This window comes from Petaurus breviceps, unplaced genomic scaffold (genome assembly GCF_028583685.1).
Source record: "Petaurus breviceps papuanus isolate PSGF00001 unplaced genomic scaffold, PetGlider_PUasm1.0 229, whole genome shotgun sequence".
Lineage (NCBI taxonomy): Eukaryota > Metazoa > Chordata > Mammalia > Diprotodontia > Petauridae > Petaurus > Petaurus breviceps.
This window is the reverse complement of record NW_027185903.1, coordinates 32,118,202-32,139,455: the sequence shown is the minus strand read 5'-3', so window position 1 is coordinate 32,139,455 and position 21,254 is coordinate 32,118,202. Positions and strand designations below refer to the sequence as shown.

The window sequence follows — 21,254 nt, the reverse complement described above, 5'->3', positions numbered from 1 at the left end:
GAGAGAAAGAGGAGACAGAGAGGAGAAAGAGAGTAGGAGGGGGGGGAGAGAGAGAGAGAGAGAGAGGAGAAAGAGAAGAGAGAGAAAGGAGAGACAGAGAGAGAGAGATCTTTTCTTTGGTTTGTGATATTTGCAGGCATGAAAGTGGAAAATTCAGAGTTTTTTTGAGTGGTTGGACTTTTAAGAATAAAAACTGACCTTTTATGTAAGAGCATTGGAGACATTATGTAAAATGACTCAAACATACCATAGAGTATGTAATCTTTACACAGGAAAATTTTAAGCCATAAGGAAAAATAACATAAAAGAAAACCATTTAAAATTGCCTCTAGCTGGGGCTAGCCCCACCTACCTGTTGCTAAAATTCCTTTCTTTGCTTTGAAATTTTACTTCTAAATATTTTGCATGTTTGGGGTACTGCCTCCCTCAGATCTTTCATATTTAAGTGAGTTGACAAATGCAACCTGCTTTGTTTTTGTCATTAAACAGAATTTTTAAAGTTAAAAAAATTGCGTGTGTATGTATATATGTGTATGTATACACACACATACATACACAAATTCGAGAAGGTACAGGGGAAAAAAACAGCAATAATAATCAGCACAACCTAGCAGCCTAATATATACTTAAAATATTTTAAAACTTGCATTTTAAAAAAGAAACTATTTTTAGGGTTGAATGGTGCTTTTGTGATAAGGTACTGATCAACTATTATATTGAATTTTTCTAAAAAAAAAAAATCTTGAATTTTGCTGCTCTGAGGTTTTGTCTGCCAGCTTGTAAAGGCACTAACTGACGGTCTCCAGCGATTGTTCTCATATGCTTTTCGCCCTAGGCCTTCGTCTTCCTGAACAAGGCCAGAGAGCAGGTCTGTGCTAAGTCCTTCCTTACTGATTACACATAAGAGTTTAAACATATTTAAAAGTGAAAAAAAAAGTGTCCAAGAAACTGTTTCTAAATAGAATTCTTTCACCAACCCTCTTCTCAATTAAATCAAGGCTGTCATAATGTTTTTAGGGTAATATGCCCCTTGGAAAAAAAATCAAACCAAAAAAATCCCCCTCCCCAGCCCTGCAAAAAATACACCCTTATTTTTCCAGTGTAAAAAACCACAGACTTGAGGAGCCAGAAGACTCAGCTGGTCTTTGTAAACCAGTTTATAGCTTTCAGCTGAAGTCTCTAAGTGAGAGTTCTCATTCTCAGCTGTGGGCTCCCTGCTAGCTCCCTGAGGCCTCTGACCCCATTTCCATGGAGACAGAGGTTGGAAGGGTAAAAATAAGTTAAGGGGGAAACTTTTTTTAAGGCAGTATTTTAAAACTCCTCTTTTTGTAGCCCTCTCTGAGCAATGGTTGTAGAAGATAAAACTAGACCCCGAGGGTTTGAAATAATAGTTTCAGTTCTGGATGGCCGTGACTCTGGAAATGTGGTCTGGAAGGCTTGAAACTAAGGGAGAGGATAGGAAAGATACATTTTCATCCCCTCCCACCCTTAATAACATTGACCTTGTTTTGGCCTATTACTTTAGGGCCCAGATAGGAATGGGATGGCTGCTTGTCAGACACCAAAGGAAGGAGATTCTCTTCACTCTCCTGGGCCCAGGATTCTGACTGGGAGCTCTGTGCATGGGCCAGCATAATTAAGCTTCACTTTTTGGATCCCATACTTTGCAGACTTTGGTGAGTCTACAAACAACAGAAAATATGGGCCTTGAAATGAATTAGTGAAAGGGAGGAAAAATTAACCAGAGGGCTTTTCTTCCCATAAATCAGTTAATCCTCATCTTTGCAGGTAGCATTTCTCTCCTGGATAGTTTAATTTTGGGGACACTGAGATAGAAATATAAAATCCACAGGAGAGCCAATGTTGGAATTTGTAAGTTATTCATTCTTATTCTTTGCTAGTGCCTAGGCATACTTTAAAATCGATTTATACCGATGTATCTGCCTTAGATAATACTCTCACACTAATTATTTAAAATGAAATCTACTCCTGGTGTATATGCCTTAATGATCTACCGGGGCTGCATTTTAAAATAATATTTTTAAAAGCTAACTAGCTTCTATATCTTCTGTAGCTGAATAACCTACTAAATAACTCTAGGACTTGTGGTTAAAAGTGAAAACTGTCACTCAAATTTCTTATTGTTGGGATGGGGAAGGGGGAGAATGTTTCCATTGCTTTGCCCACTGTGAGCTAGGAAAGGGAGGGTCATATGATCACAGATTTAGAGCGAGAAGAGACTTCAGGGGTCATCGCGTGCAGCACTCTCATATTACAGATGAGGAAACTGAGGCCAAGAGAAGTTAAATGACCGCTCAGGGTGTACACAGCTAGTAAATGTTTGAGATTCGATCTCCTGGGCTCCAAGTCTAGCACTCTATCTGCTATGCCACCTGCACCCCCCCCTTCCTCTTCCTTTAATCATGCCTTCATGCACAGAAAGGGATGGTGCTTCTTGCCAAGCTTCTAGGTGAATGAAGTAGGTAGTCAATATATGTCAATACTGGTGTATGGCACACCAAAAACTCACTGTCCCTTAGGTATTTTCATAGCATTGCACCTACCAATGTACTTGACATTAATGGTCCGAATACATTATTATTTTTAAGGTTTCTTAAAAATGTTTTTGAATGAACAGAAATCCACCTTTTCTCCCTTCCACCTCCTTCCCTGACCCCTACCACTGAAAAAGAAATGAAAATAAAATCCTTTTTAACAAACATGTATAATAAAACAATACTAGTTTTCACACTGTACATATCCAAAAAATGATGTCTCATTTGATACCCTGAGTTCATTCTTTCTCTGTCTGGAGGTAGAATGTTTCATCATGAGTCCTCTGGAATCATCATTGGACATTGATGTTCAGAAGAGTTCTTAAGTCTTTCACAGTTGTTTATCTTTACAATGTTGTTATTGTCAATGTTGTTCTTGTGGTCCTACTCACTTCATTTCTACATCAGTTCTCCTATATACATTATAACCAACACTAAACTTCATGTTTTGAAACCCTTCTGTGACTTTATTCTATAGTCCCTTGAGTCCCAGTGGCATTAACCCTCTTTAGATGCAGGCTGATATATTTTCCCCCCATCCTTCTTCAGGTTGATTCTTTATGTTGGAACAAATCAACATTCATCCAGGTCCTTAACTTCCTTCTTCCTGTTATTGCCTACCCCCTCCCCTCCCCTCAACTCCCACTCATTCTGCGTAAACACATTGATCTTCCTGGCTTTGGACTTGCTGCTTGTGAACTTGAGGAGCTCCCTCTTACCATCTAGATTTTTGGCTTTGACCCCTAGTCTGATCCTGGGAATAGGGCAATGTGCTTGAACAGGCCTCTCCCAAGGCTTGTTGACTCTCTCCTTGACTTTGATTCATTCATAAATCAGAATCACATATGGGGGGGGGGAGAGGGCGGCTAGGTGGTGCAGTGAATAGAGCACTGGCCCTGGAGTCAAGAGGACCTGCATTCGGATCCAGCCTCAGACACTTAACACACAAAAAAAACTAGTCATGTGACCCTGGGCAAGTTACCTAACCCTAATTGCCCTCCAAAAAGCAAAAAAAAAAAAAAAGAATCACATATACACCCATCCTTTACTTGCTCATGTAGTTGATGATATAGTGACAATTTTGCTTCATGATCAAATGAAAAAACCCTCATCTCAGCAATGGGCCTTCTTGCTGAGGGCTTCAAAACTGCGTCAAGAACACTGGGTTCCAGTACCAATGGAGCCACATTCCAGAAAGCTTCAAGGCTTTATGAAGCAGACAAATGACTCTAGAAGCTGACTTGCACAGCAGGAGTACAGTGAGCCTCCCAGTACAGGCAAAGGACTTCTTGGGGTTTCTTAAGTATGTTTGGGCTAATAGATAACCAGTTCAATAAGACACTCCCCCCTTATTCTGCTGCTCTTCTTGCCTTATTGATCTTCAAGCTTGATTTCCTCCAAGTTCTTTCTTTTCTGTTCCTACTCCCAAGTCAATGAATGTTTCTGGAATAAGTCATGAAATCATGCACATTGGGTTAACAACAAATTCATGTTATTTCTACTAAGTTTGGTCACCATGATAACATGGCAATTATTTTCTTGATCTTTGATATGTTCTATATCACAATCCTCACAGTAATTATTCCAAACCTCCTTTCCCCCTGAAGCTCCCATCTCCATCCATCAAATTCTTCTTGCTAAGCAGATGGTCTTGCCTCCTACTTACTGTGAAGATTGAGGTCATCCATTATGAGAGCCTCTCACTTCCTCCTCCATGTCTCAAAACCTCTCAGTGCCTTCACTCATCTCTTCCTCCTTTGTTTCAGTCTCAGAGGATTTGCTTTGCAAAAGCAAACACCTTCGCTTTGACCCTTGGGTTCACCTCATCTCTAGGAACTTTTTCCATTGATTATATTCTCTCTCTCTCTCTCCCCCTCACCCCCCCCATTTCACTGATGATAACAGCATCCTGCCAATAATTCAGGATCAAAACCTTGGACTCATCGTTTTATCTCATTCATTCAATAATCATTCAAACTCAGTCAAATCACTTAGTTATCTCCTACTATGTCCCAGACAATATGGTTCCAGACACTGGGGACTCTTCTCTCTTCTCTCATCTCCTATGCCCAATCAGTTGCCAAATGTCAATTATCCCCCAGTACCATGTCTCAAATCCTTCCCCTCTCTCCTCTCTGTTACCACTCTAATTCAGATCCTTTTCACCTCTTCTCTGGATTGTTGTAATAATTCCCCATCACATGCTCCAAATTGATCTCCCAGCCTTTAGTCTCTCTCTTCTTTCCTTTCTGACCCATCCTTTACACAGCTGCCAAAATAATCTTTCCTCCACAGAGGTCTGAACTTGGCCTTCCCCTCCTCAAAAAATTTCAAAGTTTCTCTGCTGCACCTCAGATAAAATAGCAATACCTTAGCCTGCCATTTAAGAACATCTATAATCTGGCTACTTTCCTTTTCTAACTTTATTTAACATAACTTCCTTATGTAGTTTCCTCTATGTATACATACTCTATATTCCAACTAAACTGAATTACCTATTCCCCATACTCATTATGCCAACTCTAGCCTTTGGTACATTCACTCTCAGTTTCTCCTTTTGCCTGGAATGAACTCCATTCACAATTCCTTTTTTTCCTTCCTGGATTAACTCAGTTGCCAAAACTTCTCCATGAACTGTTACTTGGTCCATACTGCTAAAAGTGCTTTCTTATACTTCCTCTTCTTTCTCCTTCTCCCTCTTCCTTTTCTTCTTCTTCCTTCTCCTTTCTTCTTTTAAAATACTTTGTTGAGATCTTTCCTTTGGTTTATCACACCTCTTATTGTTTTTGACTACATAAAGTCATCTCTCCCCAGCAGAATGTAAGATCTTGATAGCAGGGATTGTGCCATTTTTAAGTGTTCTTGGCACCTAACACAGTGTTTTGTAAATAGTTGTTAGTAGAGTTTTTTGGATGGAATGGCTAGATTTAGGTAATGTTGTGGATATAGTATACTTGAATTTCAGCCAGGAATTTAATACAGTTGTGATATACTTAACAAAAATATGGAAATAATGTGAGCTAGATGAATATGCTGTCAGGTAGACGCAGAACAGTTTGAATGACTCAACCCACAATGATTAATGAATGGATTTTGACCTGAAGGGAGAACTTTAGTGGAGTGTTTCAGGTATGAAGCCATAGAAGGCATACTAGTGAAATTTGAAGATGAAATAAAATTGAGAGGGAGAGCTAACACATTGAATGTCAGAGCTGGGATCCAAAAAGTTTTTTTTTTAATTTTTTTTCAAATGCTTTATTAACTTCTGATTTACATCATTCATTTCTGCCAGATTTTGAGTTACAAATTTTCTCCCTGTTTTTCCACTACCCACCCTCCCAAAATAGCAGTCCCACAGGACATCCCCTCCTCCAATCTGCTCTCTCCCATATTTTCTCCTGTACCCCTTTAGACTTTTCCAATGAATCTCTATGCCCCAGTGCCTGTATATCTTATTTCTCAATTACATGTAAAATAGTATTGATAATATATATTTTTGATTTGGAACACACACATATATATATATATACATACATATTTGAATATTTTATTTTAAAATTTTGAATTCCAGATTCATTCCCTTCCTCCCTTGTCACCCATCCTTACTGGGAAGATAAGCAATTCATTATAGGATGTACATGTGTGACTAATGCGAAACAATAACATAGTAGATATATTGTAAAAGACTGACTGTATTTCCCTCCCTCCTATCCCACCTCCCATTTGTTCTATTCTCTACTTTAATCCCATCCCTTTTCAAAAGTGGGTGCTTCCAACTTCCCCCTCCCAGCCTGACCTCCCTTCCATCATCCCTCATCTCATCCCCTTCCGCCCCACCCCTCGCCCCACTCTCCTATAGGGTGAGATACCCTATTTAGTGTGTATTTCATTCCCTCCTCAAGCCAAATTCAATGGGAATAAGGTTGACCCATTCCCTTTTGCCTTCCTATTCTTCCCCTCCATTGTAACCATTTTCCCTTGCTCTTCTATATGAGATTGTTTACCCCATTCTGTCTCTCCCCATCTCCTTTCATTATATTCCTCTCTCACTCTTAATTTCACCTTTTAAGTATCATCCCTTCCTGTTAAATTGGTCCTGTGCCCTCTATGTATACCTGTAAACATATATGCATACACACATTCACATATATATTCATATGCCCATATACCCTCATATATGGACATATATATATATATTTCCATTCCCTTCAACTACTGAGAAAAGTTTCATCAGTTACAATTATTGTTTTTCCATGTAGGAATGTTAATAGTTCAACTTTGATAAGTTCCTTATGATTTCTTTTCCCTGTTTACCTTCTCATGCTTCTCTTGCTTCTTGTATCTGAATGTCAAATTTTCTGTTCAACTCTGTTTTTTTTTTTCAGCAAGAGTGCTGGAAAGTCCTCTATTCCACTGAATGACAATATTTTTCCCTGAAACATGATGCTCAGTTTGCTGGGTAGGTGACTCTTGGTTTTAATCCCAGCTCCTTTGACCTCCAGAATATCATTTTCCAAGCCCTTTGATCCCTCAGTGTAGAAGCTGCCAGATCCTGGGTTATCCTGATTGTGTTTCCACAATATTCAAATTATTTCTTCCTGGCTGCTTGTAATATTCTGTCCTTAATCTGGGAATTCCAGAACCTGGCTATGATATTCCTAGGAGTTTTCTTTTAGGGATCTTTTTCAGCAGGTGATCGGTGGATTCTTTCAACCTGTATTTTGCCCTCTGGTTCTAAAACATCAGAGCAGTTTTCTTTGAGAACTTCCTGGAGGATGATTTGTAGGTTCTTACTTTGATCATAGGCAGTCCAATAATTTTTAAATTATCTCTCCTGGATCTATTTTCCAGGTCAGTGGTTTTTCCCATGAGATATTCTTTCATTTGTTTGGATCTGTTTAACAGCATCTTGATTTCTCATAAAGTCATTAGCTTCCATTTGCTCCAATCTAATTCTGAAGCCATGATTCTCCTCATTAAGCTTTTGAGATTCTTTTTTCCATCTGGCAAATCTGGCTTTTTAAGGCATTTTTCTCCTCATTGCCTTTTTGAGCCTCTTTTGCCATTTGAGTCAGTCTGTTTTTTAAAGTGTTATTTTCCTCAGGCAGGCTGTTGACTCTCATTTCATAATTTTCTTGCATTGTTCTCATTTCTCTTCCCAGTTTTTCCTCCACTTCTTTTATCTGCTTCTTAAGGTCCTCTATGGCCTGTAATCAGCTCATATCTTTCTTGGAAGCTTTTGGTGCAGGAGTTCTGACTTCATTGTCTTCCTCCTGTTCCATGCTTTGCTCCTTTTTGTCCCCCAAATAGGAGTGTAATGTTGGAATCTTCTGTCTGCTTTGTTTCCTTTGCCTGGTCATGTCACCCCTCAGTCACTTGACCCCTGGGCTTTTTGCCACAGTAGGACTCTGCCACCAGACAGGGGAACTTTCATTCTAAATTCTAGGGTTTTCTCAGTTGCCGGAGGTATTAGATGGGTGCCCTCTCTGAGGTCTCCACATGCTCTGACAAGCTGGACACATGCCCCAGGACCTCCACCCTAGACTGCAATCCAGATCCGAGCAGGTTAAAGCAAGAGTGACTACCCCTCAGACTGGTGCTTGGTCCCCCTACACTCTGCAGGCCAGAAGCTGAAGCTGCCATGTGGTGCTCGCTGGCTGTGCCAGTGCCTCAGTGGCTTCTCGCCCTTGGGGCAAAAGGCACACACTCTCCTTTACTGGGTCCCAAAGTCCAGACTGCACTGACCTCTCACTTTGTCCTTTTCATCTGTGTGTTGATAAATCTGGAGATGGCCATAGCTCCTGCTGTTCTGGAGTCCCTCCAGCTGTGGCTGGTCAGGCCCGCTCTGGGGCTAAAGCCTTGGCGTGGGTCTGGGCTAGGCTCCCAGAGAGCTGCACTGGCTGATTCCTGCTGGCCTGCTGGGCTGTCCTCAGTGGGTTAGCTTCTCTGTGTCGTTTTGTGGGTTCTGCAGCTCCAAAGTTTGTTTAGAGTCCCCTTTTTACATGGATTGGTGAAGGTGGAAGCTGGAGCAGTGGGGAGGTCCTGCTTCTTGCTCCTCCATCTTGGCTCTGCCCCTTCCCTCCCCCCCCATCCAAAAAGTTTTAAACTAAATTTCATAAGGTGGAATTTAAAAGGGAAAAATATTTAAAGTTCTACTTTTGGCTTAAAAAAAATCAACAAAAATCAACTTCAGGGATACAGAATTGGGGGAGTGGTGCCTAGATGTCTGTATGAAAGAAATCTGGAACTTTTAGTGGATTGCAGGGTCAATATGAAACAACAATATAACATGACAGCCCCCAAATGATAATGATTGAATTATTGCTAGGTTGTATTAAGACACTGACCCTCATGGTTCAATTGTTCTCCCTCTTCACCTCTAATACATAGAGATCTCTTTGGAACCTGACTGTTATCCTTTAGCTTTTTCTTCCAGCTTTGTGTAATTTATGAATTTGACAAGTATACCTTTTGTGACTTAATCCAAGTCATTGATAAAACTGTCCAAAAATCCATAGCCAAGGATTTATTACAATAATCCTTCCCTTAAGTCCTCCTTTCAAAATGACATCAATTTATTAATAACTATTTTTGGGGTCTGATGATTCAAATCAGTTCATTGTTTAATTGTGTTGTACATAAATAAAGCATGTCAAATTCAATGTTGAAATTACTATGTCTGGTGCATTCCTCTAATCTGTCAGTGTAGGTATCCTGTGTAAAAAAAAAAAAAAAGAAATTAGTTTGTCATACTGCTCCTGATGAAACCACTCAAACTTTCTGTGATTGCTGTTTCTCCTTCTAAATGCTGAAAAACCATCCCTTCAGCAATATTTTCTAGAACTTTGTTAGAAATAGAAATCTAGATTACCAACCTATAGCTTGCCTTCCCTCTTTAAAAAAAAAAAGAAACACTTGCTATATTCTCCAGTCCTGTGTCTATTGCTCCTTATTTTTGTAAGTCAGCTGCTCAGCAATTACACCTGCTCACTTTTTTCAGTACCCAATATTATAGTTTTTCAGAAGAATATGATACTAGCTCCATGTATTTGAAGGGTCATTATATGGAAAAGGAATTAAAAGTTTTTTCTCTGTGGTCTTCAGGGGTCAGAATTAGGAACAGTGGCTAGAAGCTACAGAAAGTCAGATTTTTGCCCTGTGTTTAAAAAATATTCCTGAGAATTAAAGTTGTCTTAAATTGGGGCATTGCACTCACTACCTCAGAGGATAGAAGGCTCTCCATCATTGGAGGTGTTCAGTTGGTGGTGGGGTGACCATTATTAGGGAATCCTATTTGAACACTAGTTGAATTAGATCTTCTCTGAGTTGCCTTTCAGTTCAGATCCGATGACTTTGCAAATTCATCAATCCAACCCCTTTATTTTATAGACAAGGAAACAGAAAAGTGATATGAAAATCACACAATTATTTAATGCCAGAGCTGAGACTGAATCCCTGAATCTTTAAACTCTAGGTTTGTTTCTTTCCACTGCCATATGTGTCACCACTGTCAACAAACCCTTAATGAGCACTTACTGTGTACAAAATTACCCTGCTATGTGCTGTAAAAATAGAACAAAGAATGTCTGCATCCATAGAACTGACAGTCTTATCAAAGAGATATGACTTATACACATGGAAAAATAATTTCTCTCAATTTATTCTAAATTAATAGCATATATAAATGCTTGGGAAGTTCTTAGGTGGGGAAGATGACTTTACTTGGGGTAGTAAAGGGAAGGCTTCATGGGAGGTAGCTAATCCTTGAAGGAGGCTAAAGATTTTAATAGATTTAGAGAAGGAAGGTCAGGATTTGAGACTAGGAGATAGTCATTAAAAAAAAAGCACAGAGATAGGAAAGAACAAGACAGGTTCATAGAATAGTGAGTCTAGACTAGTCTGACTTCAGTGTTGAATTTGTGTCCATGAGTAGGAGAGATAAAGTTAGAAATGTAAAATGAGACAAGATTTAAAAAATCAGAATATGTAGAGGAGACCAGGGTTAGAAATAATGGGATACAGACCAGGTAAGTTTTGATGGTGATTAGGAGTTTGGAATCTGGACCATGAACTTCTGTTCTATAAGAGGCATGTCATGGATAGGGATTCTTGACTGCTTGGCGTGGCAGAATTAAGTAGTAGACATGGGTATGGGAAAGGAAATTAAAAGACACTGAAGTCTACATAGGACTAATTTTGTTGGTAGTGGTTACATAATATGAGTATGTTTGGAAAGATACCACATTCCCAGAAGAAATGGAGCTGATGTGGAAAATGCTGTTTTTGGAGTGATGACCACAACTTACTCATATAAACTATATAGGGAGTCATCAACTCTTCATAACCACTGCCTTATCATAGACCAGGCCTTCATCACCTAACCCTAGATTACTGATTGATCATCCTAAATCCAGTTTCTGTTTCCCTTTTTACTTTTTTTTGAAGGGCAATTGGGGTTAAGTGACTTGCCCAAGGTCACACAGCTAGTTTTTGTGTTAAGTGTCTGAGGTCACATCTGAACCCAGGTCCTTCTGACTCCAGGGCCAGTGCTCTATTCACTGCGCCACCTAGCCGCCCCAGCTTTGTATAACATTTAAAGCCTTTCACAGTTTGGCTCCAACTTACCTTTCCAGAATGATTTCACATAGCTTCCTCTAATGCATTTTTGCCATGTTGGTCTATTTGCCATTCCTTATACATGGTATCCCCTGTTGCTTCAGTGCCCATCCCTAGAATACTCTTCCTCTTCACATCTACTTGTAATTTCTTTCAATAAAATAAAGCACTTATTAAGTACAACCCCTGCTTTCCAATGAGGGAGGCCACACATACTGAAAGTTTCAGTTGAAACTGAGATGGAAAGGTGGCAAAACTGATGGTTATGTCACTTCTTTTATATGATTTCTACTGATAAAATATTATCTGTTTCTGATGTTGAACCATTTGACAATGCCAAAGACTTTGATGATATGAATATTCTTTGCTGAATTTTCAAAACCTTTTCAATGCTTGACTTAAATGCTGCCACCTGTAGGAGACCTTTTCCTCCCCGGACTCTTAATTATTTCATTTTGAATATGCTTTGTATTTACTTATCTGTAGAACTGGAAACAAAGTAGATGCCCATCAATTGGGGAATGGCTAAACAAATTATGTCAAAGAGTGTAATAGAATAGTACTGTTCCATAAGAAATGATGAGTATGATGAATACAGAGAATCTTGGGAACACTTCTATGAATTGACATAAAATGAAGAACCAGAAAAAAAAAACTATATGAAATAAGTGTTTATCAGTGTATACAATGTTTGTTTAATTTTTTTTCTTTTTTCAATAGAATGTATATTCCTTGAGAGCATAGTATAGTTTTCTGTATCCCCTACTCAGTGCCTATATAGAAATGTTTAAGAATGTTTGCTGAATTAAATAAAATGATTACTTTTGCAGAAATGAACTACTTTCTTCCCTCTACCTATTTATATCCTAGGAATCATTAAAGGCCTGATCAATTCTTATCTCCTTTATGAGGTTTAATTGGCATAGGCAAGATCTTATTGACTTCCCTTCCATGTGAAGGACAATAGGACTTATAGCTTAACGACCGATTTAATACTTAAATTATATACTATTTTATGTGGTTTTCAAATAATTTTATGTTGTCTTCTAGAAGATACAAACCAGCTGCAGAGACTTCATCCCTACAGTGCCTAGCACAGAACTGACCACATAGTATTCCAAATAAAAAGAATCATGCAATTTTCAATCTGGAAGATGCTTTTGAGATCCTACAAAAACCTCTTTAGAATGATAAAATTGACTCTTGGTTATGAGTCTTTTTCCCACTTATACATTTAGGTAGGGGTCCAGATTTTCTGACTCCCACAATCTTTTCCCACTATACTATGTTGCTAAAACATTGTTCAATCAATCAATCAGCAGATGTCACTGACCTGGAGAGCTTTTAATAAGCTGCTTAATAACCATTAACAGCATTGCCTATTCCAGTCATTGTGTGTGTTTCTCTCATGGTAATTGAAATTCTATTTATAATAAATTCACTCAGCATTTACGTGGGCGATGCATACATTTCAAAATGTTCAGCTGTAATTTGGAACTAATTAGTTGACACTTAAAGTACTGCCAAAAGTTTTTTTTCCTCTTAAATTCTGGAGAGGATTGGTTGTTTCAACAACAAATCCTCAAAAAACATCTGTAGAATAAAATCAACTGACAAAAATATTTATGCTACAGTTTTCAGCTGTGACATAAGGGGACATTCTGTATTATGTGCTTTGCGTTTATTGCAATAGTTATAATCCTGCAAGATGAACTCTAGCATGTATTTATCTGGGTGGGAAGAAAGGTTGGGACTCTTTTACTATTCTCAATATCTGCTCATATACATCTTCCTGTGAATGGACGTTCATTAATATTCATATCTTCTAGGTGCTATAGATTGTCTTCTCAACTGAGTGGACTTTCGTCTAGTTAATTAAGCAGGCAGCCTTCTTCTTTTATTTTTTTATTTTTATTTTGCTTTTTGGAGGGGGGGAGGTAGGGCAATTGGGGTTAAGTGGCTTGCCCAAGGTAACAGGCTAGTTTTTGTATTAAGTGTCTGAGGCTGGATTTGAACTCAGGTCCTCCTGACTCCAGGGTTGGTGCTCTATTCCCTGTGCCACCTAGCTGGCCCTATCCCTCTTCTTTAAAAAAAAAATTAATTTATTTTTAGTTTACAATGTTCAGTTCCACAAGTTTTTGAGGTTTAAATTTTTCCTCTTCCCTCCCCTCCCCCCTCCCTAAGATGGTGTGCAATCTTATATAGGCACTACATATGCATTCATATTAAACATATGTTCACATTAGTCCCGTTGAAAAGAAGAATCATAACCAATGGAATGAACCATGGGAAAGAAGAAACAAAATGTAAAAAGAGAGAGAGCAAATAGTATGCTTCGATCTGCATTCAGACTCCATAATTCTTTCACTGGATATGAATGGCATTTTCCATCATGAGCCTTTTGGAGTTCTCTTAGAACCTTGCATTGCTGAGAAAAGCCAAGTCTATAAAAGTTAATCATCTCATAATGTTAGCTCTCATCTTTCCAAGACACTTTCTTTTTTTTTTCCGAATGATTTATTAACTTCTGATTTACATCATTAATTTCTGCCAGATTTTGAGTTACAAATTTTATCCCCGTTTTTCCCCTACCCACCACCCCAAAATAGCAGTCCCACAGGATATCCCCTCCTCCAATCTGCTCTCTAACATATCTTCTCCCATACCCCTTTCAACTTTTCCAGGGGATCTCTATGCCCTAGTGCCTGTATATCTTATTTCCCAATCATATGTAAAAGAGTATTAAAAATAGTATATACATACATACATACATATATATATGTATATATGTTTAAACATTTGATTTTAAAACTTTGAATTCTAGATTCATTCCCTTCCTCACTTGTTACCCACCCTTACTGGGAAGATAAACAGTTCAGTATAGGTTGTACATGTGTGGCTAATGCAAAAAAATAGTAGATATATTGTAAAAGACTGACTATATTTCCCTCCCTCCTATCCCACCTCCCACTTGTTCTATTCTCCACTTTGATCCCTTCCCTTTTCAAAAGTGGGTGCTTCCAACTTCCCTCCCCCGCAGCCTGCCCTCCTTTCCACCATCCCCCCTCTCATCCCCTTCCCACCTACTCTCCTGTTGGGTGAGATACCCTATTTAGTGTGTATTTCATTCCCTCCTCAAGCCAAATTCAATGGGAATAAGGTTGGCCCATTCCCTTTTGCCTTCCTATTCTTCCCCTCCATTGTAACCATTTTCCTTTGACTCTTCTATATGAGAGAGTTTACCCCATTCTGTCTCTCCCCATCTCCTCTCATTATATTCCTCTCTCACCTCTTAATTTCACCTTTTAAGTATCATCCTTTCCTATTAACTTGGTCCTGTGCCCTCTATCTATGTGTACCTGTAAACATATATACACACATTCATATATGTATTCATATGCCCATATACCCTCATATATGGATATATATATTTCCATTCCCTTCAACTATTGAGAAAAGTTTCATAAGTTACAATTATTGTTTTTCCATGTAGGAATGTTAATAGTTCAACTTTGATAAGTTCCTTATGATTTATTTTCCCTGTTTACCTTCTCATGCTTCTCTTGCTTCTTGTATCTGAATGTCAAATTTTCTATTCAACTCTGGTTTTTCAGCAAGAATGCTGGAAAGTCCTTTATTCCACTGAATGACCATATTTTCCCCTGAAACATGATACTCAGTTTTTCTGGGTAGGTGACTCTTGGTTTTAATCCCAGCTCCTTTGACCTCCAGAATATCATATTCCAAGCCATTCGATCCCTCAGTGTAGAAGCTGCCAGATCCTGGGTTATCCTGATTGTGTTTCCACAATATTCAAATTGTTTCTTCCTGGCTGCTTGTAATATTCTCTCCTTAATCTGGGAATTCCAGAACCTGGCTATGATATTCCTAGGAGTTTTCTTTTTGGGATCTTTTTCAGGAGGTGATTGGTGGATTCTTTCAACCTGCATTTTGCCCTCTGGTTCTAAAACATCAGGGCAGTTTTCTTTGAGAACTTCCTGGAGGATGATTTGTAGGTTCTTACTTTGATCATGGCTTTCAGGTAGTCCAATAATTTTTAAATTATCTCTCCTGGATCTATTTTCCAGGTCAGTGGTTTTTCCCATGAGATATTTCACTTTGCCTTCTATTCTTTCATTTGTTTGGATCTGTTTAACAACATCTTGATTTATCGTAAAGTCATTAGCTTCCATTTGCTCCAATCTAATTCTGAAGGAATGATTCTCCTCATTGCCTTTTTGAGCCTCTTTTGCCATTTGAGTTAGTCTGTTTTTTAAGGTGTAATTTTCCTCAGTCAGGTTGTTGCCTTTCATTTCATAATTTTCTTGCATTGTTCTCATGTTCTCTTCCCAATTTTTCCTCCACTTCTCTTATCTGCTTCTTAATGTCCTCTATGGCCTGTAACCAGCTCGTATCTTTCTTGGAAGCTTTTGGTGCAGGAGTTCTGACTTCACTGCCTTCCTCCTGTTCCATGCTTTGCTCCTTTTTGTCCCCCAAATAGGAGTGTAATGTTGGAATCTTCTGTCTGCTTTGTTTCCTTTGCCTGGTCATGTCGCCCCTCAGTCACTTGACCTGGGCTTTTTGCCACAGTAGGACTCTGCCACCAGACAGGGGAGCTTTCATCCCAAACACTGAGGTTTTCTCAGTTGCTGGAGGTATTAGATGGGTGCCCTCTCTGAAGCCTCCACATGCTCTGGTAAGCTGGACATACACCCCAGGACCTCCACCCTAGACTGCATTCCATATCCAAGCAGGTTAACGCAAGAGCTATTACCCCTCAGGCTGGTGCTTGGTCCCCCTACACTCAGCAGGCTAAGAGCTGAAGCTGCCACATGGCGCTGGCTGGCTGTGCTGGAGTCTCAGCGGCTTCTCGCCCTGGGGGCAAAAGCCACTCACTCCAACTTAGTGGGTCCGGAAGTCCAGACTGCACTGACCTCTCACTTTGTCCTTTGCATCTGTGTGTTGATAAATCTGGAGATGGCCACAGCTGCTGCTGATCTGGAGTCCCTCCAGCCGGAAGCTGGTCAGGCCTGCCTTGGTGCTAAAGTCTCCGCATGGGGCTGGGCTTGGTTTCCAGAGTGCTGTGCTGGCCACTTGGTGCCGGCCTGCTGGGCTGTCCTCAGCAGGAGGTTAGCTTCTTTCTGTCGTTTAGTGGGTTCTGCAGCTCCAAAGTTTGTTTAGAGTCCCCTTTTTACATGGATTGGGGAAGGTGGGAAGCCAGAGTGGCGGGGAGGTCCTGCTTCTACTCCGCCATCTTGACTCTGCCCCCTTCAAGACACTTTCAAGTGATTGATTAAAAACACTCACAGTTTGGGTTTGGTTCAGTTGTTTTTAGAGACCAAATGGTAAGTATGGTTAATACACCATTGTTATACTGCTCACTATTCCAAAGACTGGGATCTGAATAGCACACCAAAGATTGTAAGGATTTATAGTTGTATGGAGCCTCAGAGATTACCCAATCCACATCCTTCATTTTTGAGATCAGGAAACAGACATTCAATGAGGGAAAGTGACTTGTCTAGGTTTGCTGTTGTTGAGTTGTCTTCATTTATGTCTGATTCTTTGTGGGCCCATTTTGGGGTTTTCTTAGCAGAGATATTGGAATGGTTTGCCATTTCCTTCTCCAGCTTATTTTACAGATAAGGAACTGAGGCAAAGACTTGCCCAGGGTCATGTAACTAGGAAGTATCTGAGGTCACATTTTAACTCATAAAGATGAGTCTTCTTGACTCCAGGTCTGGCACTCTAACTATTTTGCCACCTAGCTGTTCCATCTCTAGATTTACCCAGTAGAAAATCAAGATTTATACCTAGTTGTCCAGACACCAAAAATAGCCATAGATGGGAAAAGCTATATAACTGAGTTACAAGGCTAACTCAAGACTATTCCTACTATAAGAGCATTTAATTGTATTTGTGAGGAAGATAACAAGTGTAGCGGCAAGCACCCCAAGTGTCCTCAGGATTTGCTGCCCATACAGGTTCTTGGATCTGCTTTGATAAAGGAAAGCAACTCAAAATGGGTTAACAAGCTTACTTTAATCAGTCAAACATATATTGTTTACCTCGTTCAGGGGAAAAAGGTTAGCGCCCTGAACTTCAAAGTATACAGGCAGAATTATCAAGACAGAAACAGATCAAGTGGACAGATTTCAAACTGTCTAACCATTACATCCATACCCAATCAACATCTGGGTTTCAACATCTGGGTTTTTCAAAGCCGGGGGGGGCTCTGGACAACGGCTTCCCAGAATCCAGATCAAATCACAGAACACTTCTCAAAGTGAGCCCCCCAAACAAAGCCTCACATCAGGGCTTATATAGCCTTCTCCTGGCTCAGAGAATGTAACAACCTTATTGACTCACTGGCCAATCAAGAAGTATCTACTGAAAAACAAGCCTCCCACCCCAGGCTCCAGGTGCACTTTAGCCTAGGGGCAGGGAAGATCTTTAAAATTTACATTCCCATTACAACAAGCTATTCCTATAGGGTTTTATTAATGGAGTATCATCTAGGGGGCTCTTTACTCATAAGGGACCTCAGTTCTGGGCTGGAACAAATCCAGGCCCAGTTTTGGCAAAACCTAACTCCAAAGAGAAAGGCTCAGGCTTTTCATCCCAACCTCTTGTTTGTTTGCCCCAATCCTAGTTTGTGTTGGGGAAAATCTCTTAAATGTGGTCATGGCTCTTGTTGTGGGATTCTCCTAAAAGGGTAAATTAACAGGTCCCTTACAGAAAGGTACTCACTGTGCAAGGTAATAGGTGCCAGGTATAGGTATATGAGTTCCTTCACCACATGTTGAAATGCTTAAACCACAAAAGAATCCCAAGTCTATGTGACCACTACTTAAAACATGAACTTTAGCCCGTCACCTCTATTATTCTATTATTGAAGCAACAAGGTGACACAGTGGAAAGGGTGCTGGGCCTACAGTCAGGAAGATCTGAGTTCATATCTGGTCTTAGATAATTATTATCTGAGTGTCCCTGGACAAATCTCTAAAAATCTTTTTGCCTCAGTTTTCTCAACTGCAAAATGGGCATAACAGCACCTATCTTGCAGAGTTGTTATGAAGATGAAATGATATATTTGTGAAGTGTTTAGCTCAATGCCTGGCACGTAGTAGGTGCTTTGCAAATGCTTGCCCCCCCCCCCCTTATTCTCTCCCAGGTGGTAAAGAATCCTGAGAGATTTATAAGACTGTGGAACAGATAAGGCCATAGATTTACAACTAGAAGTAACCTTAGAGGCTATGTAGTCTAATGGTCCTAATTTTACAGATGAGGAAACTGCTAAGGGAAGTTAAATGACTTGCCTAAGGTCATATTCACATGGCTTTGGATCTGTCTAAGTAGCTATTCTAAGTCCATATTTTCTAACCAGCCAGGCATATATTGGCTCATCCTCAACTTCCTAGCTCGTATTTCTTTCTCTAAGCACAAATTGCTGAAGTTCCATGAGAAATGGACATTTTCAGTCTCAGTAGCTCCCTTGTGAGTTTGAGAGAAATAGAGGAATTGAATTTGGTACTGATTGCCCAGTAGGAAGTATTCCCTCCAGTTCTATCCTTCTTGGAGGAGAAGATGACTGTCAATCTCAGGCTCACCTAAGGAAGCCCATATTCCTACTACCATACTTGTAACTACCGTAGGTTTTTCAGGAGGAGATAGAAAAGAGAGAGAAATTTTTTCTCCTCCTTTGCTAGAAGTCCAAGGAAGAACTGGCATTGGCCATGTCCCAGTGAAGAAGCCGCTTCCAAAGATATCAAAAGCTATATCTCCTCTCTCTTTATTGCTCACAGAGTAGGGCTTTTCTGACTCAGCTTCAAATCCTCTCTATCACAGCTCTCCTTGCATAGTGACCATGAGACTGACCAGTAAGCCTTGGTTATACAATCCCTTCAGCAAAGGGATGGAGTACATGTGTCTTTTACCATGGAGCCAAAGTGCATGTGTCCATCTCCATAGAAAAGTGTTCTCCCCCCCACCCGCCCCATCCCTGCCATACCAAAGCAAAAAAAGGAACAAATTACCTGGATAATTTAGGTAAAACTATCCTGTCCCTTTTGGGGGCTTGAGTTAACCAGAAATTGCTTTTATTTTCCCCTTTCATTTTTCTTCAGAAGACTAAGGAAGCTTCTTTGAAACCATTATAGCCCCAAAATAAACAGAAATCTTTTTTTTTTCTTTTCATAACCTTTTGTTATTTTGTTATTTACCATTCTCTACAAAGAGGTACAAAGACAGTAAGGATATCTTATCAGTGACTACTGACTAGCTATGAGGAAATATTCAAAACTCCCTTTTATTTCCAAACAGAAATAGAGAAGAAGCTGTTTTTCATTCTTTTCTTCTGATAGGTGAAAGGTATTTAAGGTACCTATACAATTTTTTTGGTGAAACAAGTGTCTACTATGTGCAAAGAACAATGGCAGGTAGGGACACAATGAGGTAGGAGACATGGTTCCTGACTTCAAGGGACTTATACTCTAATTGAGGTATTAAGACCCAGTAAAAATGACTAAAACTCCAATGTTGCATATGCCAAGTGCCAAGTAAGTAGTAGGGAGAAAAAAAGCAATGGGAGGGCATTCCAGAATGGGGACAAAGTCACAATAGTGAGAAGGCATAAAACGTGGTTGACCAGAGTTAGATAGACCAGAGCAGTTGTAGGATAGATATAATATGGCTGGAAAGTTTGCATTGCATATTTGTAGTTTGTTGTATAACTGCCTAGAAAAATGGGACTTAAAAAAACATTCTATAGGCAATGCAATTCCAGTATGTTAGAAAGGGTTCAACAAGATAATTTGGGAATGATATTTTAAATATTGAAGTTCTTTGAGGTATTTTGGAGTGGATGTTAGGATAATTTTTCATTGTCTCAACGTCAGAATTAGAGGAGCCATTTAAGTCTTAGTTTATGAGTTAAGTTTTATGCAAGAATGTGTCCCAGTGAATTGTTCTATATTTCTTCTCTATAAGATGTCTGGATCATTCAGCCTCAGAATGCCCAGAGTTCTTGAGGCAAACTCTATACTACATTTAGGGTTTAGGATAACCCATTCATTCTGATCTCTAGGATAAAGATGCCCCAGGGGAACTGAATTTTAGAGGATAAATCATCATAGACTCATATAGCCTAGAGTTCATTCCCTACTTGAAGAACAAATCTCCCTTGACAACATCAACTGGAGTCATTCATTTCTTGTTGGAATGTCACCAGAATAGGTAGCTCTACCTGATAAATCAGCCCACTCCTTTGGGGATAGCTGCAATTAATTTGCTTTTCTCTTAACTTCTACCCCTGGTGGTCTTAATTTGGCTTTAGGTTCCAAGTAGAATAAGTCTAATCTTTTTTTTGATGTGATAACCCTTCAGATATCTGAAGACAGTGGTAAGGTTCCTCCCTTCTCCCTCAGGATTTTTCAAGCTCAACTGATCCTTATATAACCTGGTTTCAAGTTCCTTGTGTTTGCCCTCTGCTAAGTATGTTCTGATCCCTTCTCCCTGGATCCCCTGTCACTGGATCCTTTCTCACTTGGTTCTCTCCATTTGTCCACCTTGCCCTCTTAGCCACTTATAGGATCCCTCTGTTCTCTCTGGATAACCTCCTTGCTAATAGCAGAAGTCTGGGGAGTGTTGGCAGGGAGCTACTGCTCTCCTTGTTATAGAACTCAATGATGTCAAAACATTTTGCTGAATTCTATACTTGAAATGAGTATCCTATTCATGTCTGAGTCAATGTCATCAGGTCCAAATTGAATCTGCTTTCTGAGACCAAAGAACTCAAAATAGCTACTCATCATGGACTATGCACAGTTACCATTCCAGAATACACAAATAAATCTCCTGTTAGTTGCCATTTGACTAACCTGAACCTTATTAACTTGAACTTGCAAATGTCTAAAGTGCACGGGCCTCAGATAGCCCTTTGTTCACACCTCTCTTGTCTGCTTATCATGTTTATCTTAGACTGAGGTTACTTGTAACTTGAGAATCAGCATTGCATAGTGGGTGTTGGAGCTGACATTAAGAAGCATCCTGTGTGACCTCCTTTGGACCTTTTCAAACTTATCA

At 39.6% G+C, this 21,254-nt stretch overlaps 1 long non-coding RNA gene across 1 annotated transcript in view; it reads left to right on the top strand.

The window, feature by feature from the left end:
- The first annotated feature begins 1,540 nt into the window (after nt 1-1,540).
- The window catches only part of LOC138167287 (uncharacterized), a 167,756-nt gene continuing 148,042 nt past the window's right edge, over nt 1,541-21,254 (top strand). The window contains exon 1 of the long non-coding RNA XR_011169853.1: nt 1,541-1,676. This is a non-coding gene — a long non-coding RNA (uncharacterized lncRNA). The remainder of the gene's footprint in view (nt 1,677-21,254) is intronic.